The sequence below is a fragment of the Gorilla gorilla genome, chromosome 14 (assembly GCF_029281585.2).
Source record: "Gorilla gorilla gorilla isolate KB3781 chromosome 14, NHGRI_mGorGor1-v2.1_pri, whole genome shotgun sequence".
Classification (NCBI taxonomy): Eukaryota; Metazoa; Chordata; class Mammalia; order Primates; family Hominidae; genus Gorilla; species Gorilla gorilla.
In genome coordinates, this window is record NC_073238.2 from 18,540,724 (window position 1) to 18,567,154 (window position 26,431).

Below are 26,431 nucleotides of genomic sequence, written 5' to 3' on the forward strand. Positions count from 1 at the left end.
TCCATGGAATGGAATGGAATGGAATGGAATTCCATGGAATGGAATGGAATGGAATGGAATGGAATTCCATGGAATGGAATGGAATGGAATGGAATGGAATGGAATGGAATGGAATGGAATGGAATGGAATGGAATGGAATAGAATGGAATCAACCCGAGTAGAACGGAATGGAATGGAATGGAATGGAATGGAATGGGATGGAATGGAATGGAATGGAATGGAATGGAATGGAATGGAATTCAATGGAATGGAATGGAATGGAATGGAATGGAATGGAATGGAATGGAATGGAATGGAATTCAATGGAATGGAATGGAACGGAATGGAATTCAATGGAATGGAATGGAATGGAATGGAATGGAATTCATTGGAATGGAATGGAATGGAATGGAATGGAATGGAATGGAATGGAATGGAATTCCAAGGAATGGAATGGAATGGAATGGAATTCAATGGAATGGAATGGAATGGAATCGATTGGAATGGAATGGAATGGAATGGAATGGAATTGAATGGAATGGAATGGAATAGAATGGAATCAACCCGAGTAGAACGGAATGGAATGGAATGGAATGTAATGGAATAGAATGGAATGGAATGGAATGGAATGGAATGTACCAAAGTAGAACGGAATGGAATGGAATGGAATGGAATGGAATGGAATGGAATGGAATGGAATGTACCCGAGTAGAACGGAATGGAATGGAATGGAATGGATTGGAATGGAATGGAATGGAATGGAATGGAATGTAACCGAGTAGAACGGAATGGAATGTAATTGAATGGAATGTAACCGAGTTGAACGGAACGGAATGGAATGGAATGGAATGGAATGGAATGGAATGGAATGGAATGGAATGGAATTGAGTGCAATGCAATGCAATGGAATGCAATGGAATGGAAAGGAATGGAATGGAATGGAATGGAATGGAATCTACCCGAGTAGAACGGAATGGAATGGAATTGAATGGAATGTAACCGAGTAGAACGGAACGGAATGGAATGGAATGGAATGGAATGCAATGGAATGGAATGGAATGGAATGGAATGGAATGGAATGGAATGGACACCAGTAGAATGGAATGGAATGGAATGGAATGGAATGGAATGGAATGGAATGGAATGGAATGGAATGGAATGGAATCTACCCGAGTAGAACGGAATGGAACGGAATGGAATGGAATGGAATGGACAGGAGCAGAACGGAATGGAATGCAATGGAATGGAATGGAATGCACCCGAGCAGAACGGAATGGAATGAAATGGAAATGGAAAGGGAATGGAAATAGAACGGGAATGGAAATGGAACGGGAACGGAAATGGAACGGGAATGGAAATGGAACGGGAACGGAAATGGAACGGGAATGGAAATGGAACGGGAACGGAAACGGAACGAGAACGGAAATGGAACGGGAACGGAAACGGAACGGGAACGGAAATGGAACGGGAATGGTAACGGAACGGGAATGGAAATGGAACGGGAATGGAAAAGGAACGGGAATGGAAATGGATCGGGAATGGAAATGGAACGGGAATGGTAATGGAACTGGAATGGAAATGGATCGGGAATGGAAAAGAAACGGGAATGGAAATGGAACGGGAATGGAAATGGAATGGGAATGGAAATGGAATGGAATGGAATGGAATGGAATGGAATGGAATGGAATGGAATGTACCGGAGTGGAGTGGAGTGGAGTGGAGTGGAGTAGAGTGCACTGGAACGGAATGGAATGGAATGGAATGGAATGGAACGGAACGGAATGTACCCGAGAAGCACGGAATGGAATGGAATGGAATGGAATGGAATGGAATGGAATGTACCGGAGTGGAGTGGAGTGGAATGGAGTGGAGTGGAGTGGAGTGGAGTGGAATGGAATGGAATGGAATGGAATGGAATGGAATGGAATGGAATGCAATGGAATGCAATGGAATGGAAAGGAATGGAATGGAATGGAATTCTATGGAATGGAATGGAATTCAATGGAATGGAATGGAATGGAATGGAATGGAATGGAATGGAATGGAATAGAATGCAATCAACCCGAGTAGAATGGAATGGAATGGAATGGAATGGGATGGAATGGAATAGAATGGAATGGAATGGAATGGAATGGAATTCAAATGGAATGGAATGGAATGGAATTCTATGGAATGGAATGGAGTGGAATCGAATGGAATCGAATGGAATCGAATGGAATCGAATGGGATCGAATGGAATGGAATGGAATAGAATGGAATCAACCCGAGTAGAACGGAGCGGAACGCAACGGAACGGAACGGAACGGAACGGAACGGAAAGGAAAGGAATGGAATGGAATGGAACGGAATTCAAAGGAATGGAATGGAACAGAATGGAATTCAATGGAAAGGAATGGAATGGAATGGAATGGAATTCAATGGAATGGAATGGAATGGAATGGAATGGAATGGAATGGAATGGAATGGAATGGAACGGAATTCTATGGAATGGAATGGAATGGAATTCAATGGAATGGAATGGAATGGAATGGAATGGAATGGAACGGAATTCAATGGAATGGAATGGAATGGAATGGAATTCAATGGAATGGAATGGAATTCAATGGAATGGAATGGAATGGAATGGAATGGAATGGAATGGAATGGAATGGAATGGAATGGAATTCAATGGAATGGAATGGAATGGAATGGAATGGAATGGAATTCAATGGAATGGAATGGAGTGGAATCGAATGGAATCGAATGGAATCGAATGAGATCGAATGGAATGGAATGGAATAGAATGGAATCAACCCGAGTAGAACGGAATGGAATGGAATGGAATGGAATGGAATGGAATGGAATGGAATGGAATTCAATGGAATGGAATGGAATGGAATGGAATGGAATGGAATGGAATGGAATGGAATCAACCCGAGTAGAACGGAACGGCACGCAACGGAACGGAACGGAACGGAACGGGACGGAACGGAACGGAATGGAATATAATGCAACGGAATTCAATGGAATGGAATGGAATGGAATGGAATTCAATGGAATCGAATGGAATCGAATGGAATCGATTGGAATCGAATGGAATCGAATAGAATGGAATGGAATAGAATTTAATCAACCCGAGTAGAACGGAACGGAACGCAACGGAACGGAACGGAACGGGACGGAACGGAACGGAATGGAATGGAATGGAACGGAATTCAATTGAATGGAATGGAATGGAATGGAATTCAATGGAATGGAATGGAATGGAATGGAATGGAATTCAATGGAATGGAATGGAATGGAATGGAATGGAATGGAATGGAATGGAATGGAATTCAATGGAATGGAATGGAGTGGAATGGAATGGAATCAAATGGAATTGAATGGAATCGAATGGAATCAAATGGGATCGAATGGAATGGAATGGAATAGAATGGAATCAACCCGAGTAGAACGGAATGGAATGGAATGGAATGGAATGGAATGGGATGGAATGGAATGGAATGGAATGGAATGGAATGGAATTCAATGGAATGGAATGGAATGGAATGGAATGGAATGGAATGGAATGGAATGGAATTCAATGGAATGGAATGGAACGGAATGGAATTCAATGGAATGGAATGGAATGGAATGGAATGGAATTCAATGGAATGGAATGGAATGGAATGGAATGGAATGGAATGGAATGGAATTCCAAGGAATGGAATGGAATGGAATGGAATGGAATGGAATGGAATGGAATGGAATTCAATGGAATGGAATGGAGTGGAATGGAATGGAATCAAATGGAATTGAATGGAATCGAATGGAATCAAATGGGATCGAATGGAATGGAATGGAATAGAATGGAATCAACCCGAGTAGAACGGAATGGAATGGAATGGAATGGAATGGAATGGGATGGAATGGAATGGAATGGAATGGAATGGAATGGAATTCAATGGAATGGAATGGAATGGAATGGAATGGAATGGAATGGAATTCAATGGAATGGAATGGAACGGAATGGAATTCAATGGAATGGAATGGAATGGAACGGAATGGAATTCAATGGAATGGAATGGAATGGAATGGAATGGAATTCAATGGAATGGAATGGAATGGAATCGATTGGAATGGAATGGAATGGAATGGAATGGAATGGAATGGAATGGAATAGAATGGAATCAACCCGAGTAGAACGGAATGGAATGGAATGGAATGTAATGGAATAGAATGGAATGGAATGGAATGGAATGGAATGTACCAAAGTAGAACGGAATGGAATGGAATGGAATGGAATGGAATGGAATGGAATGGAATGGAATGTACCCGAGTAGAACGGAATGGAATGGAATGGAATGGATTGGAATGGAATGGAATGGAATGGAATGGAATGTAACCGAGTAGAATGGAATGGAATGTAATTGAATGGAATGTAACCGAGTTGAACGGAACGGAATGGAATGGAATGGAATGGAATGGAATGGAATGGAATGGAATTGAGTGCAATGCAATGCAATGGAATGCAATGGAATGGAAAGGAATGGAAAGGAATGGAATGGAATGGAATCTACCCGAGTAGAACGGAATGGAATGGAATTGAATGGAATGTAACCGTGTAGAACGGAACGGAATGGAATGGAATGGAATGGAATGGAATGCAATGGAATGGAATGGAATGGAATGGAATGGAATGGAATGGAATGGACACCAGTAGAATGGAATGGAATGGAATGGAATGGAATGGAATGGAATGGAATGGAATGGAATGGAATGGAATGGAATGGAATCTACCCGAGTAGAACGGAATGGAACGGAATGGAATGGAATGGAATGGACAGGAGCAGAACGGAATGGAATGCAATGGAATGGAATGGAATGTACCCGAGCAGAACGGAATGGAATGAAAAGGAAATGGAAAGGGAATCGAAATAGAACGGGAATGGAAATGGAACGGGAACGGAAATGGAAAGGGAATGGAAATGGAACGGGAACGGAAATGGAACGGGAATGGAAATGGAACGGGAACGGAAACGGAACGAGAACGGAAATGGAACGGGAACGGAAACGGAACGGGAACAGAAATGGAATGGGAATGGTAACGGAACGAGAATGGAAATGGAACGGGAATGGAAAAGGAACGGGAATGGAAATGGATCGGGAATGGAAATGGAACGGGAATGGTAATGGAACTGGAATGGAAATGGATCGGGAATGGAAAAGAAACGGGAATGGAAATGGAACGGGAATGGAAATGGAATGGGAATGGAAATGGAATGGAATGGAATGGAATGGAATGGAATGGAATGGAATGTACCGGAGTGGAGTGGAGTGGAGTGGAGTGGAGTAGAGTGCACTGGAACGGAATGGAATGGAATGGAATGGAATGGAACGGAACGGAATGTACCCGAGAAGCACGGAATGGAATGGAATGGAATGGAATGGAATGGAATGGAATGGAATGGAATGGAATGCAATGGAATGCAATGGAATGGAAAGGAATGGAATGGAATGGAATGGAATGGAATGGACACCAGTAGAATGGAATGGAATGGAATGGAATGGAATGGAATTGTATGGAATGGAATGGAGTGGAATCGAATGGAATCGAATGGAATCGAATGGAATGGAATGGAATAGAATGGAATCAACCCGAGTAGAACGGAACGGAACGCAACGGAACGGAACGGAACGGAACGGGACGGAAAGGAACGGAATGGAATGGAATGGAACGGAATTCCATGGAATGGAATGGAATGGAATGGAATTCAATGGAATGGAATGGAATGGAATGGAATGGAATGCAATTGAATTCAATGGAATGGAATGGAATGGAATGGAATGGAATGGAATGGAATTCAATGGAATGGAACGGAATGGATTGGAATGGAATGGAATAGAATGGAATCAACCCGAGTAGAACGGAACGGAACACAACGGAATGGAACGGAACGCAACGGAACGGAACGGAACGGAACGGAACGGAATGGAATGGAATGGAACGGAATTCAGTGGAATGGAATGGAATGGAATGGAATTCTATGGAATGGAATGGAATGGAATGGAATGGAATTCCATGGAATGGAATGGAATGGAATGGAATTCCATGGAATGGAATGGAATGGAATGGAATGGAATGGAATGGAATTCAATGGAATGGAATGGAGTGGAATGGAATGGAATCGAATGGAATTGAATGGAATCGAATGGAATCAAATGGGATCGAATGGAATGGAATGGAATAGAATGGAATCAACCCGAGTAGAACGGAATGGAATGGAATGGAATGGAATGGGATGGAATGGAATGGAATGGAATGGAATGGAATGGAATTCAATGGAATGGAATGGAATGGAATGGAATGGAATGGAATGGAATGGAATTCAATGGAATGGAATGGAACGGAATGGAATTCAATGGAATGGAATGGAATGGAATGGAATGGAATTCAATGGAATGGAATGGAATGGAATGGAATGGAATGGAATGGAATTCCATGGAATGGAATGGAATGGAATGGAATGGAATGGAATGGAATAGAATGGAATCAACCTGAGTAGAACGGAATGGAATGGAATGGAATGGAATGGAATGGAATGGAATGGAATGGAATGGAATCGAATGGAATGGAATGTACCAAAGTAGAACGGAATGGAATGGAATGGAATGGAAGGGAATGGAATGGAATGGAATGTACCCGAGTAGAACGGAATGGAATGGAATGGAATGGATTGGAATGGAATGGAATGGAATGGAATGGAATGTAACCGAGTAGAACGGAATGGAATGTAATTGAATGGAATGTAACCGAGTTGAACTGAACGGAATGGAATGGAATGGAATGGAATGGAATGGAATGGAATGGAATGGAATGGAATTGAGTGCAATGCAATGCAATGGAATGCAATGGAATGGAAAGGAATGGAATGGAATGGAATGGAATCTACCCGAGTAGAACGGAATGGAATGGAATTGAATGGAATGTAACCGAGTAGAACGGAACGGAATGGAATGGAATGGAATGGAATGCAATGGAATGGAATGGAATGGAATGGAATGGAATGGAATGGAATGGAATGGAATGGACACCAGTAGAATGGAATGGAATGGAATGGAATGGAATGGAATGGAATGGAATGGAATGGAATGGAATGGAATGGAATGGAATCTACCCGAGTAGAACGGAATGGAACGGATTGGAATGGAATGGAATGGACAGGAGCAGAACGGAATGGAATGCAATGGAATGGAATGGAATGTACCCGAGCAGAACGGAATGGAATGAAATGGAAATGGAAAGGGAATGGAAATGGAACGGGAATGGAAATGGAACGGGAACGGAAATGGAACGGGAATGGAAATGGAACGGGAACGGAAACGGAACGAGAACGGAAATGGAACGGGAACGGAAACGGAACGGGAACGGAAATGGAACGGGAATGGTAATGGAACGGGAATGGAAATGGAACGGGAATGGAAATGGAACGGGAATGGAAATGGATCGGGAATGGAAATGGAACGGGAATGGTAATGGAACTGGAATGGAAATGGAACGGGAATGGAAATGGATCGGGAATGGAAATGGAACGGGAATGGTAATGGAACTGGAATGGAAATGGAACGGGAATGGAAAAGAAACGGGAATGGAAATGGAACGGGAATGGAAATGGAATGGGAATGGAAATGGAATGGAATGGAATGGAATGGAATGGAATGGAATGTACCGGAGTGGAGTGGAGTGGAATGGAGTGGAGTGGAGTGGAGTGGAGTGGAATGGAATGGAATGGAATGGAATGGAATGGAATGGAATGCAATGGAATGCAATGGAATGGAAAGGAATGGAATGGAATGGAATGGAATGGAATGGAATGGAATGGAATGGAATGGAATGGACACCAGTAGAATGGAATGGAATGGAATGGAATGGAATGGAATGGAATGGAATGGAATGGAATGGAATTCAATGGAATGGAATGGAATGGAATGGAATTAAATGGAATGGAATGGAATGGAATGGAATGGAATTCAATGGAATGGAATGGAATGGAATGGAATGGAATGGAATGGAATGGAATGGAATGGAATTCAATGGAATGGAATGGAGTGGAATGGAATGGAATCGAATGGAATTGAATGGAATCGAATGGAATCAAATGGGATCGAATGGAATGGAATGGAATAGAATGGAATCAACCCGAGTAGAACGGAATGGAATGGAATGGAATGGAATGGGATGGAATGGAATGGAATGGAATGGAATGGAATGGAATGGAATTCAATGGAATGGAATGGAATGGAATGGAATGGAATGGAATGGAATGGAATGGAATGGAATGGAATGGAATTCAATGGAATGGAATGGAACGGAATGGAATTCAATGGAATGGAATGGAATGGAATGGAATGGAATGGAATGGAATGGAATGGAATGGAATCTACCCGAGTAGAACGGAATGGAACGGATTGGAATGGAATGGAATGGACAGGAGCAGAACGGAATGGAATGCAATGGAATGGAATTGAATGTACCCGAGCAGAACGGAATGGAATGAAATGGAAATGGAAAGGGAAGGGAAATGGAACGGGAATGGAAATGGAACGGGAACGGAAATGGAACGGGAATGGAAATGGAACGGGAACGGAAACGGAACGAGAACGGAAATGGAACGGGAACGGTAACGGAACGGGAACGGAAATGGAACGGGAATGGTAATGGAACGGGAATGGAAATGGAACGGGAATGGAAATGGAACGGGAATGGAAATGGATCGGGAATGGAAATGGAACGGGAATGGTAATGGAACTGGAATGGAAATGGAACGGGAATGGAAAAGAAACGGGAATGGAAATGGAACGGGAATGGAAATGGAATGGGAATGGAAATGGAATGGAATGGAATGGAATGGAATGGAAAGGAATGTACCGGAGTGGAGTGGAGTGGAGTGGAGTGGAGTAGAGTGCACTGGAACGGAATGGAATGGAATGGAATGGAATGGAACGGAACGGAATGTACCCGAGAAGCACGGAATGGAATGGAATGGAATGGAATGGAATGGAATGGAATGGAATGGAATGGAATGGAATGTACCGGAGTGGAGTGGAGTGGAATGGAGTGGAGTGGAGTGGAGTGGAGTGGAATGGAATGGAATGGAATGGAATGGAATGGAATGGAATGCAATGGAATGCAATGGAATGGAAAGTAATGGAATGGAATGGAATGGAATGGAATGGAATGGAATGGAATGGACACCAGTAGAATGGAATCGAATCGAATGGAATGGAATGGAATGGAATGGAATGGACACCAGTAGAATGGAATGGAATGGAATGGAATGGAATGGAATGGAATGGAATGGAATGGAATTCAATGGAATGGAATGGAATGGAATGGAATTCAATGGAATGGAATGGAATGGAATGGAATGGAATGGAATTGAATTCAATGGAATGGAATGGAATGGAATGGAATGGAATGGAATGGAATGGAATTCAATGGAATGGAATGGAGTGGAATGGAATGGAATCGAATGGAATTGAATGGAATCGAATGGAATCAAATGGGATCGAATGGAATGGAATGGAACAGAATGGAATCAACCCGAGTAGAACGGAATGGAATGGAATGGAATGGAATGGGATGGAAGGGAATGGAATGGAATGGAATGGAATGGAATGGAATTCAATGGAATGGAATGGAATGGAATGGAATGGAATGGAATGGAATGGAATGGAATGGAATTCAATGGAATGGAATGGAACGGAATGGAATTCAATGGAATGGAATGGAATGGAATGGAATGGAATTCCATGGAATGGAATGGAATGGAATGGAATTCCATGGAATGGAATGGAATGGAATGGAATGGAATTCCATGGAATGGAATGGAATGGAATGGAATGGAATGGAATGGAATGGAATGGAATGGAATGGAATAGAATGGAATCAACCCGAGTAGAACGGAATGGAATGGAATGGAATGGAATGGAATGGGATGGAATGGAATGGAATGGAATGGAATGGAATGGAATGGAATTCAATGGAATGGAATGGAATGGAATGGAATGGAATGGAATGGAATGGAATGGAATGGAATTCAATGGAATGGAATGGAACGGAATGGAATTCAATGGAATGGAATGGAATGGAATGGAATGGAATTCATTGGAATGGAATGGAATGGAATGGAATGGAATGGAATGGAATGGAATGGAATTCCAAGGAATGGAATGGAATGGAATGGAATTCAATGGAATGGAATGGAATGGAATCGATTGGAATGGAATGGAATGGAATGGAATGGAATTGAATGGAATGGAATGGAATAGAATGGAATCAACCCGAGTAGAACGGAATGGAATGGAATGGAATGTAATGGAATAGAATGGAATGGAATGGAATGGAATGGAATGTACCAAAGTAGAACGGAATGGAATGGAATGGAATGGAATGGAATGGAATGGAATGGAATGGAATGTACCCGAGTAGAACGGAATGGAATGGAATGGAATGGATTGGAATGGAATGGAATGGAATGGAATGGAATGTAACCGAGTAGAACGGAATGGAATGTAATTGAATGGAATGTAACCGAGTTGAACGGAACGGAATGGAATGGAATGGAATGGAATGGAATGGAATGGAATGGAATGGAATTGAGTGCAATGCAATGCAATGGAATGCAATGGAATGGAAAGGAATGGAATGGAATGGAATGGAATGGAATCTACCCGAGTAGAACGGAATGGAATGGAATTGAATGGAATGTAACCGAGTAGAACGGAACGGAATGGAATGGAATGGAATGGAATGCAATGGAATGGAATGGAATGGAATGGAATGGAATGGAATGGAATGGAATGGACACCAGTAGAATGGAATGGAATGGAATGGAATGGAATGGAATGGAATGGAATGGAATGGAATGGAATGGAATGGAATCTACCCGAGTAGAACGGAATGGAACGGAATGGAATGGAATGGAATGGACAGGAGCAGAACGGAATGGAATGCAATGGAATGGAATGGAATGCACCCGAGCAGAACGGAATGGAATGAAATGGAAATGGAAAGGGAATGGAAATAGAACGGGAATGGAAATGGAACGGGAACGGAAATGGAACGGGAATGGAAATGGAACGGGAACGGAAATGGAACGGGAATGGAAATGGAACGGGAACGGAAACGGAACGAGAACGGAAATGGAACGGGAACGGAAACGGAACGGGAACGGAAATGGAACGGGAATGGTAACGGAACGGGAATGGAAATGGAACGGGAATGGAAAAGGAACGGGAATGGAAATGGATCGGGAATGGAAATGGAACGGGAATGGTAATGGAACTGGAATGGAAATGGATCGGGAATGGAAAAGAAACGGGAATGGAAATGGAACGGGAATGGAAATGGAATGGGAATGGAAATGGAATGGAATGGAATGGAATGGAATGGAATGGAATGGAATGGAATGTACCGGAGTGGAGTGGAGTGGAGTGGAGTGGAGTAGAGTGCACTGGAACGGAATGGAATGGAATGGAATGGAATGGAACGGAACGGAATGTACCCGAGAAGCACGGAATGGAATGGAATGGAATGGAATGGAATGGAATGGAATGTACCGGAGTGGAGTGGAGTGGAATGGAGTGGAGTGGAGTGGAGTGGAGTGGAATGGAATGGAATGGAATGGAATGGAATGGAATGGAATGCAATGGAATGCAATGGAATGGAAAGGAATGGAATGGAATGGAATTCTATGGAATGGAATGGAATTCAATGGAATGGAATGGAATGGAATGGAATGGAATGGAATGGAATGGAATAGAATGCAATCAACCCGAGTAGAATGGAATGGAATGGAATGGAATGGGATGGAATGGAATAGAATGGAATGGAATGGAATGGAATGGAATTCAAATGGAATGGAATGGAATGGAATTCTATGGAATGGAATGGAGTGGAATCGAATGGAATCGAATGGAATCGAATGGAATCGAATGGGATCGAATGGAATGGAATGGAATAGAATGGAATCAACCCGAGTAGAACGGAGCGGAACGCAACGGAACGGAACGGAACGGAACGGAACGGAAAGGAAAGGAATGGAATGGAATGGAACGGAATTCAAAGGAATGGAATGGAACAGAATGGAATTCAATGGAAAGGAATGGAATGGAATGGAATGGAATTCAATGGAATGGAATGGAATGGAATGGAATGGAATGGAATGGAATGGAATGGAATGGAACGGAATTCTATGGAATGGAATGGAATGGAATTCAATGGAATGGAATGGAATGGAATGGAATGGAATGGAACGGAATTCAATGGAATGGAATGGAATGGAATGGAATTCAATGGAATGGAATGGAATTCAATGGAATGGAATGGAATGGAATGGAATGGAATGGAATGGAATGGAATGGAATGGAATGGAATTCAATGGAATGGAATGGAATGGAATGGAATGGAATGGAATTCAATGGAATGGAATGGAGTGGAATCGAATGGAATCGAATGGAATCGAATGAGATCGAATGGAATGGAATGGAATAGAATGGAATCAACCCGAGTAGAACGGAATGGAATGGAATGGAATGGAATGGAATGGAATGGAATGGAATGGAATGGAATTCAATGGAATGGAATGGAATGGAATGGAATGGAATGGAATGGAATGGAATGGAATCAACCCGAGTAGAACGGAACGGCACGCAACGGAACGGAACGGAACGGAACGGGACGGAACGGAACGGAATGGAATATAATGCAACGGAATTCAATGGAATGGAATGGAATGGAATGGAATTCAATGGAATCGAATGGAATCGAATGGAATCGATTGGAATCGAATGGAATCGAATAGAATGGAATGGAATAGAATTTAATCAACCCGAGTAGAACGGAACGGAACGCAACGGAACGGAACGGAACGGGACGGAACGGAACGGAATGGAATGGAATGGAACGGAATTCAATTGAATGGAATGGAATGGAATGGAATTCAATGGAATGGAATGGAATGGAATGGAATGGAATTCAATGGAATGGAATGGAATGGAATGGAATGGAATGGAATGGAATGGAATGGAATTCAATGGAATGGAATGGAGTGGAATGGAATGGAATCAAATGGAATTGAATGGAATCGAATGGAATCAAATGGGATCGAATGGAATGGAATGGAATAGAATGGAATCAACCCGAGTAGAACGGAATGGAATGGAATGGAATGGAATGGAATGGGATGGAATGGAATGGAATGGAATGGAATGGAATGGAATTCAATGGAATGGAATGGAATGGAATGGAATGGAATGGAATGGAATGGAATGGAATTCAATGGAATGGAATGGAACGGAATGGAATTCAATGGAATGGAATGGAATGGAATGGAATGGAATTCAATGGAATGGAATGGAATGGAATGGAATGGAATGGAATGGAATGGAATTCCAAGGAATGGAATGGAATGGAATGGAATGGAATGGAATGGAATGGAATGGAATTCAATGGAATGGAATGGAGTGGAATGGAATGGAATCAAATGGAATTGAATGGAATCGAATGGAATCAAATGGGATCGAATGGAATGGAATGGAATAGAATGGAATCAACCCGAGTAGAACGGAATGGAATGGAATGGAATGGAATGGAATGGGATGGAATGGAATGGAATGGAATGGAATGGAATGGAATTCAATGGAATGGAATGGAATGGAATGGAATGGAATGGAATGGAATGGAATGGAATTCAATGGAATGGAATGGAACGGAATGGAATTCAATGGAATGGAATGGAATGGAACGGAATGGAATTCAATGGAATGGAATGGAATGGAATGGAATGGAATTCAATGGAATGGAATGGAATGGAATCGATTGGAATGGAATGGAATGGAATGGAATGGAATGGAATGGAATGGAATAGAATGGAATCAACCCGAGTAGAACGGAATGGAATGGAATGGAATGTAATGGAATAGAATGGAATGGAATGGAATGGAATGGAATGTACCAAAGTAGAACGGAATGGAATGGAATGGAATGGAATGGAATGGAATGGAATGGAATGGAATGTACCCGAGTAGAACGGAATGGAATGGAATGGAATGGATTGGAATGGAATGGAATGGAATGGAATGGAATGTAACCGAGTAGAATGGAATGGAATGTAATTGAATGGAATGTAACCGAGTTGAACGGAACGGAATGGAATGGAATGGAATGGAATGGAATGGAATGGAATGGAATTGAGTGCAATGCAATGCAATGGAATGCAATGGAATGGAAAGGAATGGAAAGGAATGGAATGGAATGGAATCTACCCGAGTAGAACGGAATGGAATGGAATTGAATGGAATGTAACCGTGTAGAACGGAACGGAATGGAATGGAATGGAATGGAATGGAATGCAATGGAATGGAATGGAATGGAATGGAATGGAATGGAATGGAATGGAATGGACACCAGTAGAATGGAATGGAATGGAATGGAATGGAATGGAATGGAATGGAATGGAATGGAATGGAATGGAATCTACCCGAGTAGAACGGAATGGAACGGAATGGAATGGAATGGAATGGACAGGAGCAGAACGGAATGGAATGCAATGGAATGGAATGGAATGTACCCGAGCAGAACGGAATGGAATGAAAAGGAAATGGAAAGGGAATGGAAATAGAACGGGAATGGAAATGGAACGGGAACGGAAATGGAAAGGGAATGGAAATGGAACGGGAACGGAAATGGAACGGGAATGGAAATGGAACGGGAACGGAAACGGAACGAGAACGGAAATGGAACGGGAACGGAAACGGAACGGGAACAGAAATGGAATGGGAATGGTAACGGAACGAGAATGGAAATGGAACGGGAATGGAAAAGGAACGGGAATGGAAATGGATCGGGAATGGAAATGGAACGGGAATGGTAATGGAACTGGAATGGAAATGGATCGGGAATGGAAAAGAAACGGGAATGGAAATGGAACGGGAATGGAAATGGAATGGGAATGGAAATGGAATGGAATGGAATGGAATGGAATGGAATGGAATGGAATGTACCGGAGTGGAGTGGAGTGGAGTGGAGTGGAGTAGAGTGCACTGGAACGGAATGGAATGGAATGGAATGGAATGGAACGGAACGGAATGTACCCGAGAAGCACGGAATGGAATGGAATGGAATGGAATGGAATGGAATGGAATGGAATGGAATGGAATGCAATGGAATGCAATGGAATGGAAAGGAATGGAATGGAATGGAATGGAATGGAATGGACACCAGTAGAATGGAATGGAATGGAATGGAATGGAATGGAATTGTATGGAATGGAATGGAGTGGAATCGAATGGAATCGAATGGAATCGAATGGAATGGAGTGGAATAGAATGGAATCAACCCGAGTAGAACGGAACGGAACGCAACGGAACGGAACGGAACGGAACGGGACGGAAAGGAACGGAATGGAATGGAATGGAACGGAATTCCATGGAATGGAATGGAATGGAATGGAATTCAATGGAATGGAATGGAATGGAATGGAATGGAATGCAATTGAATTCAATGGAATGGAATGGAATGGAATGGAATGGAATGGAATGGAATTCAATGGAATGGAACGGAATGGATTGGAATGGAATGGAATAGAATGGAATCAACCCGAGTAGAACGGAACGGAACACAACGGAATGGAACGGAACGCAACGGAACGGAACGGAACGGAACGGAACGGAATGGAATGGAATGGAACGGAATTCAGTGGAATGGAATGGAATGGAATGGAATTCTATGGAATGGAATGGAATGGAATGGAATGGAATTCCATGGAATGGAATGGAATGGAATGGAATGGAATGGAATGGAATTCAATGGAATGGAATGGAGTGGAATGGAATGGAATCGAATGGAATTGAATGGAATCGAATGGAATCAAATGGGATCGAATGGAATGGAATGGAATAGAATGGAATCAACCCGAGTAGAACGGAATGGAATGGAATGGAATGGAATGGGATGGAATGGAATGGAATGGAATGGAATGGAATGGAATTCAATGGAATGGAATGGAATGGAATGGAATGGAATGGAATGGAATGGAATTCAATGGAATGGAATGGAACGGAATGGAATTCAATGGAATGGAATGGAATGGAATGGAATGGAATTCAATGGAATGGAATGGAATGGAATGGAATGGAATGGAATGGAATTCCATGGAATGGAATGGAATGGAATGGAATGGAATGGAATGGAATAGAATGGAATCAACCTGAGTAGAACGGAATGGAATGGAATGGAATGGAATGGAATGGAATGGAATGGAATGGAATCGAATGGAATGGAATGTACCAAAGTAGAACGGAATGGAATGGAATGGAATGGAAGGGAATGGAATGGAATGGAATGTACCCGAGTAGAACGGAATGGAATGGAATGGAATGGATTGGAATGGAATGGAATGGAATGGAATGGAATGTAACCGAGTAGAACGGAATGGAATGTAATTGAATGGAATGTAACCGAGTTGAACTGAACGGAATGGAATGGAATGGAATGGAATGGAATGGAATGGAATGGAATGGAATGGAATTGAGTGCAATGCAATGCAATGGAATGCAATGGAATGGAAAGGAATGGAATGGAATGGAATGGAATCTACCCGAGTAGAACGGAATGGAATGGAATTGAATGGAATGTAACCGAGTAGAACGGAACGGAATGGAATGGAATGGAATGGAATGCAATGGAATGGAATGGAATGGAATGGAATGGAATGGAATGGAATGGAATGGAATGGAATGGACACCAGTAGAATGGAATGGAATGGAATGGAATGGAATGGAATGGAATGGAATGGAATGGAATGGAATGGAATGGAATGGAATCTACCCGAGTAGAACGGAATGGAACGGATTGGAATGGAATGGAATGGACAGGAGCAGAACGGAATGGAATGCAATGGAATGGAATGGAATGTACCCGAGCAGAACGGAATGGAATGAAATGGAAATGGAAAGGGAATGGAAATGGAACGGGAATGGAAATGGAACGGGAACGGAAATGGAACGGGAATGGAAATGGAACGGGAACGGAAACGGAACGAGAACGGAAATGGAACGGGAACGGAAACGGAACGGGAACGGAAATGGAACGGGAATGGTAATGGAACGGGAATGGAAATGGAACGGGAATGGAAATGGAACGGGAATGGAAATGGATCGGGAATGGAAATGGAACGGGAATGGTAATGGAACTGGAATGGAAATGGAACGGGAATGGAAATGGATCGGGAATGGAAATGGAACGGGAATGGTAATGGAACTGGAATGGAAATGGAACGGGAATGGAAAAGAAACGGGAATGGAAATGGAACGGGAATGGAAATGGAATGGGAATGGAAATGGAATGGAATGGAATGGAATGGAATGGAATGGAATGTACCGGAGTGGAGTGGAGTGGAATGGAGTGGAGTGGAGTGGAGTGGAGTGGAATGGAATGGAATGGAATGGAATGGAATGGAATGGAATGCAATGGAATGCAATGGAATGGAAAGGAATGGAATGGAATGGAATGGAATGGAATGGAATGGAATGGAATGGAATGGACACCAGTAGAATGGAATGGAATGGAATGGAATGGAATGGAATGGAATGGAATGGAATGGAATGGAATTCAATGGAATGGAATGGAATGGAATGGAATTCAATGGAATGGAATGGAATGGAATGGAATGGAATTCAATGGAATGGAATGGAATGGAATGGAATGGAATGGAATGGAATGGAATGGAATGGAATTCAATGGAATGGAATGGAGTGGAATGGAATGGAATCGAATGGAATTGAATGGAATCGAATGGAATCAAATGGGATCGAATGGAATGGAATGGAATAGAATGGAATCAACCCGAGTAGAACGGAATGGAATGGAATGGAATGGAATGGGATGGAATGGAATGGAATGGAATGGAATGGAATGGAATGGAATTCAATGGAATGGAATGGAATGGAATGGAATGGAATGGAATGGAATGGAATGGAATGGAATGGAATGGAACGGAATGGAATTCAATGGAATGGAATGGAACGGAATGGAATTCAATGGAATGGAATGGAATGGAATGGAATGGAATTCAATGGAATGGAATGGAATGGAATGGAATGGAATGGAATGGAATGGAATGGAATTCCATGGAATGGAATGGAATGGAATGGAATTCCATGGAATGGAATGGAATGGAATCGAATGGAATGGAATGGAATGGAATGGAATGGAATGGATGGAATGGAATGGAATAGAATGGAATCAACCCGAGTAGAACGGAATGGAATGGAATGGAATGGAATGGAATGGAATGGAATGGAATGGAATGGAATGTACCAAAGTAGAACGGAATGGAATGGAATGGAATGGAATAGAATGGAATGGAATGGAATGGAATGTGCCCGAGTAGAACGGAATGGAATGGAATGGAATGGATTGGAATGGAATGGAATGGAATGGAATGGAATGTAACCGAGTAGAACGGAATGGAATGTAATTGAATGGAATGTAACCGAGTTGAACGGAACGGAATGGAATGGAATGGAATGGAATGGAATGGAATGGAATGGAATGGAATGGAATTGAGTGCAATGCAATGCAATGGAATGCAATGGAATGGAAAGGAATGGAATGGAATGGAATGGAATCTACCCGAGTAGAACGGAATGGAATGGAATTGAATGGAATGTAACCGAGTAGAACGGAACGGAATGGAATGGAATGGAATGGAATGGAATGCAATGGAATGGAATGGAATGGAATGGAATGGAATGGAATGGAATGGAATGTAACCGAGTAGAACGGAATGGAATGTAATTGAATGGAATGTAACCGAGTTGAACGGAACGGAATGGAATGGAATGGAATGGAATGGAATGGAATTGAGTGCAATGCAATGCAATGGAATGCAATGGAATGGAAAGGAATGGAATGGAATGAAATGGAATGGAATCTACCCGAGTAGAACGGAATGGAATGGAATTGAATGGAATGTAACCGAGTAGAACGGAACGGAATGGAATGGAATGCAATGGAATGGAATGCAATGGAATGGAATGGAATGGAATGGAATGGAATGGAATGGACACCAGTAGAATGGAATGGAATGGAATGGAATGGAATGGAATGGAATGGAATGGAATGGAATGGAATGGAATCTACCCGAGTAGAACGGAATGGAACGGAATGGAATGGAATGGAATGGACAGGAGCAGAACGGAATGGAATGCAATGGAATGGAATGGAATGTACCCGAGCAGAACGGAATGGAATGAAATGGAAATGGAAAGGGAATGGAAATAGAACGGGAATGGAAATGGAACGGGAACCGAAATGGAACGGGAATGGAAATGGAACGGGAACGGAAATGGAACGGGAAGGGAAATGGAACGGGAAGGGAAACGGAACGAGAACGGAAATGGAACGGGAATGGTAACGGAACGGGAATGGAAATGGAACGGGAATGGAAAAGGAACGGGAATGGAAATGGATCGGGAATGGAAATGGAACGGGAATGGTAATGGAACTGGAATGGAAATGGAACGGGAATGGAAAAGAAACGGGAATGGAAATGGAACGGGAATGGAAATGGAATGGGAATGGAAATGGAATGGAATGGAATGGAATGGAATGGAATGGAATGTACCGGAGTGGAGTGGAGTGGAGTGGAGTGGAGTAGAGTGCACTGGAACGGAATGGAATGGAATGGAATGGAATGGAACGGAACGGAATGTACAGGAGTGGAGTGGAGTGCAATGGAGTGGAGTGGAGTGGAGTGGAGTGGAATGGAATGGAATGGAATGGAATGGAATGGAATGGAATGGAATGGAATGCAATGGAATGCAATGGAATGGAAAGGAATGGAATGGAATGGAATGGAATGGAATGGAATAGAATGGAATGGAATGGACACCAGTAGAATGGAATGGAATGGAATGGAATGGAATGGAATGGAATGGAATTCAATGGAATGGAATGGAATGGAATGGAATTCAATGGAATGGAATTCAATGGAATGGAATGGAATGGAATGGAATGGAATGGAATGGACACCAGTAGAATGGAATGGAATGGAATGGAATGGAATGGAATGGAATGGAATTCAATGGAATGGAATGGAATGGAATGGAATGGAATGGAATGGAATGGAATGGAATGGAATTCGATGGAATGGAATGGAATGGAATGGAATTCTATGGAATGGAATGGAGTGGAATCGAATGGAATCGAATGGAATCGAATGGAATGGAATGGAATAGAATGGAATCAACCCGAGTAGAACGGAACGGAACGCAACGGAACGGAACGGAACGGAACGGGACGGAAAGGAACGGAATGGAATGGAATGGAACGGTATTCCATGGAATGGAATGGAATGGAATGGAATGGAATGGAATGGAATGGAATGGAATGGAATGGAATGGAATGGAATTCAATGGAATGGAATGGAATGGAATGGAATGGAATGGAATGGAATGGAATGGAATGGAATGGAATTCTATGGAATGGAACGGAATGGATTGGAATGGAATGGAATAGAATGGAATCAACCCGAGTAGAACGGAACGGAACACAACGGAACGGAACGGAACGCAACGGAACGGAACGGAACGGAACGGAATGGAATGGAATGGAACGGAATTCAGTGGAATGGAGTGGAATGGAATGGAATTCTATGGAATGGAATGGAATGGAATGGAATGGAATTCCATGGAATGGAATGGAATGGAATGGAATGGAATGGAATGGAATGGAATGGAATTCAATGGAATGGAATGGAGTGGAATGGAATGGAATCGAATGAAATTGAATGGAATTGAATGGAATCAAATGGGATCGAATGGAATGGAATGGAATAGAATGGAATCAACCCGAGTAGAACGGAATGGAATGGAATGGAATGGAATGGGATGGAATGGAATGGAATGGAATGGAATGGAATGGAATGGAATTCAATGGAATGGAATGGAATGGAATGGAATGGAATGGAATGGAATTCAATGGAATGGAATGGAACGGAATGGAATGGAATGGAATGGAATGGAATGGAATGGAATGGGATTCAATGGAATGGAATGGAATGGAATGGAATGGAATGGAATGGAATGGAATGGAATGGAATGGGATTCCATGGAATGGAATGGAATGGAATGGAATTCAATGGAATGGAATGGAATGGAATCGAATGGAATGGAATGGAATGGAATGGAATGGAATGGAATAGAATGGAATCAACCTGAGTAGAACGGAATGGAATGGAATGGAATGTAATGGAATGGAATGGAATGGAATGGAATGGAATGGAATGGAATGTACCAAAGTAGAACGGAAAGGAATGGAATGGAATGGAATGGAATGGAATGGAATGGAACGGAATGTACCCGAGTAGAACGGAATGGAATGGAATGGAATGGATTGGAATGGAATGGAATGGAATGGAATGGAATGTAACCGAGTAGAACGGAATGGAATGTAATTGAATGGAATGTAACTGAGTTGAACGGAACGGAATGGAATGGAATGGAATGGAATGGAATGGAATTGAGTGCAATGCAATGCAATGGAATGCAATGGAATGGAAAGGAATGGAATGGAATGGAATGGAATCTACCCGAGTAGAACGGAATGGAATGGAATTGAATGGAATGTAACCGAGTAGAACGGAACGGAATGGAATGGAATGGAATGGAATGGAATGGAATGGAACGGAATGTACCCGAGTAGAACGGAATGGAATGGAATGGAATGGATTGGAATGGAATGGAATGGAATGGAATGGAATGTAACCGAGTAGAACGGAATGGAATGTAATTGAATGGAATGTAACTGAGTTGAACGGAACGGAATGGAATGGAATGGAATGGAATGGAATGGAATTGAGTGCAATGCAATGCAATGGAATGCAATGGAATGGAAAGGAATGGAATGGAATGGAATGGAATCTACCCGAGTAGAACGGAATGGAATGGAATTGAATGGAATGTAACCGAGTAGAACGGAACGGAATGGAATGGAATGGAATGGAATGCAATGGAATGGAATGGAATGGAATGGAATGGAATGGAATGGAATGGAATGGACACCAGTAGAATGGAATGGAATGGAATGGAATGGAATGGAATGGAATGGAATGGAATGGAATGGAATGGAATGGAATGGAATCTACCCGAGTAGAACGGAATGGAACGGATTGGAATGGAATGGAATGGACAGGAGCAGAACGGAATGGAATGCAATGGAATGGAATGGAATGTACCCGAGCAGAACGGAATGGAATGAAATGGAAATGGAAAGGGAATGGAAATGGAACGGGAATGGAAATGGAACGGGAACGGAAATGGAACGGGAATGGAAATGGAACGGGAACGGAAACGGAACGAGAACGGAAATGGAACGGGAACGGAAACGGAACGGGAACGGAAATGGAACGGGAAGGGAAATGGAACGGGAAGGGAAATGGAACGGGAACGGAAACGGAACGAGAACGGAAATGGAACGGGAACGGAAACGGAACGGGAACGGAAATGGAACGGGAATGGTAACGGAACGGGAATGGAAATGGAACGGGAATGGAAAAGGAACGGGAATGGAAATGGATCGGGAATGGAAATGGAACGGGAATGGTAATGGAACTGGAATGGAAATGGAACGGGAATGGAAAAGAAACGGGAATGGAAATGGAACGGGAATGGAAATGGAATGGGAAAGGAAATGGAATGGAATGGAATGGAATGGAATGTACCGGAGTGGAGTGGAGTGGAGTGGAGTGGAGTAGAGTGCACTGGAACGGAATGGAATGGAATGGAATGGAATGGAACGGAACGGAATGTACCCGAGAAGCACGGAATGGAATGGAATGGAATGGAATGGAATGGAATGGAATGTACCGGAGTGGAGTGGAGTGGAATGGAGTGGAGTGGAGTGGAGTGGAGTGGAATGGAATGGAATGGAATGGAATGGAATGGAATGGAATGGAATGCAATGGAATGCAATGGAATGGAAAGGAATGGAATGGAATGGAATGGAATGGAATAGAATGGAATGGAATGGACACCAGTAGAATGGAATGGAATGGAATGGAATGGAATGGAATGTAATGGAATGGAATGGAATGGAATGGAATTCAATGGAATGGAATGGAATGGAATGGAATTCAATGGAATGGTATGGAATGGAATGGAATGGAATGGAATGGAATAGAATGGAATGGAATGGACACCAGTAGAATGGAATGGAATGGAATGGAATGGAATGGAATGGAATGGAATGGAATTCAATGGAATGGAATGGAATGGAATGGAATTAAATGGAATGGAATGGAATGGAATGGAATTCAATGGAATGGAATGGAATGGAATGGAATTCAATGGAATGGAACGGAATGGATTGGAATGGAATGGAATAGAATGGAATCAACCCGAGTAGAACGGAACGGAACACAACGGAACGGAACGGAACGCAACGGAACGGAACGGAACGGAACGGAACGGAATGGAATGGAATGGAACGGAACTCAGTGGAATGGAATGGAATGGAATGGAATTCTATGGAATGGAATGGAATGGAATGGAATGGAATTCCATGGAATGGAATGGAATGGAATGGAATGGAATGGAATGGAATGGAATTCTATGGAATGGAATGGAGTGGAATGGAATGGAATCGAATGGAATTGAATGGAATCGAATGGAATCAAATGGGATCGAATGGAATGGAATGGAATAGAATGGAATCAACCCGAGTAGAATGGAATGGAATGGAATGGAATGGAATGGGATGGAATGGAATGGAATGGAATGGAATGGAATGGAATTCCATGGAATGGAATGGAATGGAATGGAATGGAATGGAATGGAATTCAATGGAATGGAATGGAAAGGAATGGAATGGAATGGAATGGAATGGAATGGAATGGAATGGAATGGAATGGAATGGAATGGAATTCCATGGAATGGAATGGAATGGAATGGAATTCTATGGAATGGAAAGGAATGGAGTCGAATGGAATGGAATGGAATGGAATGGAATGGAATGGAATGGAATGGAATAGAATGGAATCAACCTGAGTAGAACGGAATGGAATGGAATGGAATGTAATGGAATGGAATGGAATGGAATGGAATGGAATGGAATGGAATGGAATGTACCAAAGTAGAACGGAAAGGAATGGAATGGAATGGAATGGAATGGAATGGAATGGAACGGAATGTACCCGAGTAGAACGGAATGGAATGGAATGGAATGGATTGGAATGGAATGGAATGGAATGGAATGGAATGTAACCGAGTAGAACGGAATGGAATGTAATTGAATGGAATGTAACTGAGTTGAACGGAACGGAATGGAATGGAATGGAATGGAATGGAATGGAATGGAATGGAATGGAATTGAGTGCAATGCAATGCAATGGAATGCAATGGAATGGAAAGGAATGGAATGGAATGGAATGGAATCTACCCGAGTAGAACGGAATGGAATGGAATTGAATGGAATGTAACCGAGTAGAACGGAACGGAATGGAATGGAATGGAATGGAATGCAATGGAATGGAATGGAATGGAATGGAATGGAATGGAATGGAATGGAATGGAATGGAATGGACACCAGTAGAATGGAATGGAATGGAATGGAATGGAATGGAATGGAATGGAATGGAATGGAATCTACCCGAGTAGAACGGAATGGAACGGATTGGAATGGAATGGAATGGACAGGAGCAGAACGGAATGGAATGCAATGGAATGGAATGGAATGTACCCGAGCAGAACGGAATGGAATGAAATGGAAATGGAAAGGGAATGGAAATGGAACGGGAATGGAAATGGAACGGGAACGGAAATGGAACGGGAATGGAAATGGAACGGGAACGGAAATGGAACGGGAAGGGAAATGGAACGGGAAGGGAAACGGAACGAGAACGGAAATGGAACGGGAATGGTAACGGAACGGGAATGGAAATGGAACGGGAATGGAAAAGGAACGGGAATGGAAATGGATCGGGAATGGAAATGGAACGGGAATGGTAATGGAACTGGAATGGAAATGGAACGGGAATGGAAAAGAAACGGGAATGGAAATGGAACGGGAATGGAAATGGAATGGGAATGGAAATGGAATGGAATGGAATGGAATGGAATGGAATGGAATGGAATGTACCGGAGTGGAGTGGAGTGGATTGGAGTGGAGTAGAGTGCACTGGAACGGAATGGAATGGAATGGAATGGAATGGAACGGAACGGAATGTACCGGAGTGGAGTGGAGTGCAATGGAGTGGAGTGGAGTGGAGTGGAGTGGAATGGAATGGAATGGAATGGAATGGAATGGAATGGAATGGAATGCAATGGAATGCAATGGAATGGAAAGGAATGGAATGGAATGGAATGGAATGGAATGGAATAGAATGGAATGGAATGGACACCAGTAGAATGGAATGGAATGGAATGGAATGGAATGGAATGGAATGGAATGGAATGGAATGGAATTCAATGGAATGGAATGGAATGGAATGGAATTCAATGGAATGGAATTCAATGGAATGGAATGGAATGGAATGGAATGGAATGGAATGGACACCAGTAGAATGGAATGGAATGGAATGGAATGGAATGGAATGGAATTCAATGGAATGGAATGGAATGGAATGGAATTCAATGGAATGGAATGGAATGGAATGGAATTCAATGGAATGGAATGGAATGGAATGGAATTCTATGGAATGGAATGGAGTGGAATCGAATGGAATCGAATGGAATCGAATGGAATGGAATGGAATAGAATGGAATCAACCCGAGTAGAACGGAACGGAACGCAACGGAACGGAACGGAACGGAACGGGACGGAAAGGAACGGAATGGAATGGAATGGAACGGAATTCCATGGAATGGAATGGAATGGAATGGAATGGAATGGAATGGAATGGAATGGAATGGAATGGAATGGAATTCAATGGAATGGAATGGAATGGAATGGAATGGAATGGAATGGAATGGAATGGAATGGAATTCTATGGAATGGAACGGAATGGATTGGAATGGAATGGAATAGAATGGAATCAACCCGAGTAGAACGGAACGGAACACAACGGAACGGAACGGAACGCAACGGAACGGAACGGAACGGAACGGAACGGAATGGAATGGAATGGAACGGAATTCAGTGGAATGGAATGGAATGGAATGGAATTCTATGGAATGGAATGGAATGGAATGGAATGGAATTCCATGGAATGGAATGGAATGGAATGGAATGGAATGGAATGGAATGGAATGGAATTCAATGGAATGGAATGGAGTGGAATGGAATGGAATCGAATGAAATTGAATGGAATTGAATGGAATCAAATGGGATCGAATGTAATGGAATGGAATAGAATGGAATCAACCCGAGTAGAACGGAGTGGAATGGAATGGAATGGAATGGGATGGAATGGAATGGAATGGAATGGAATG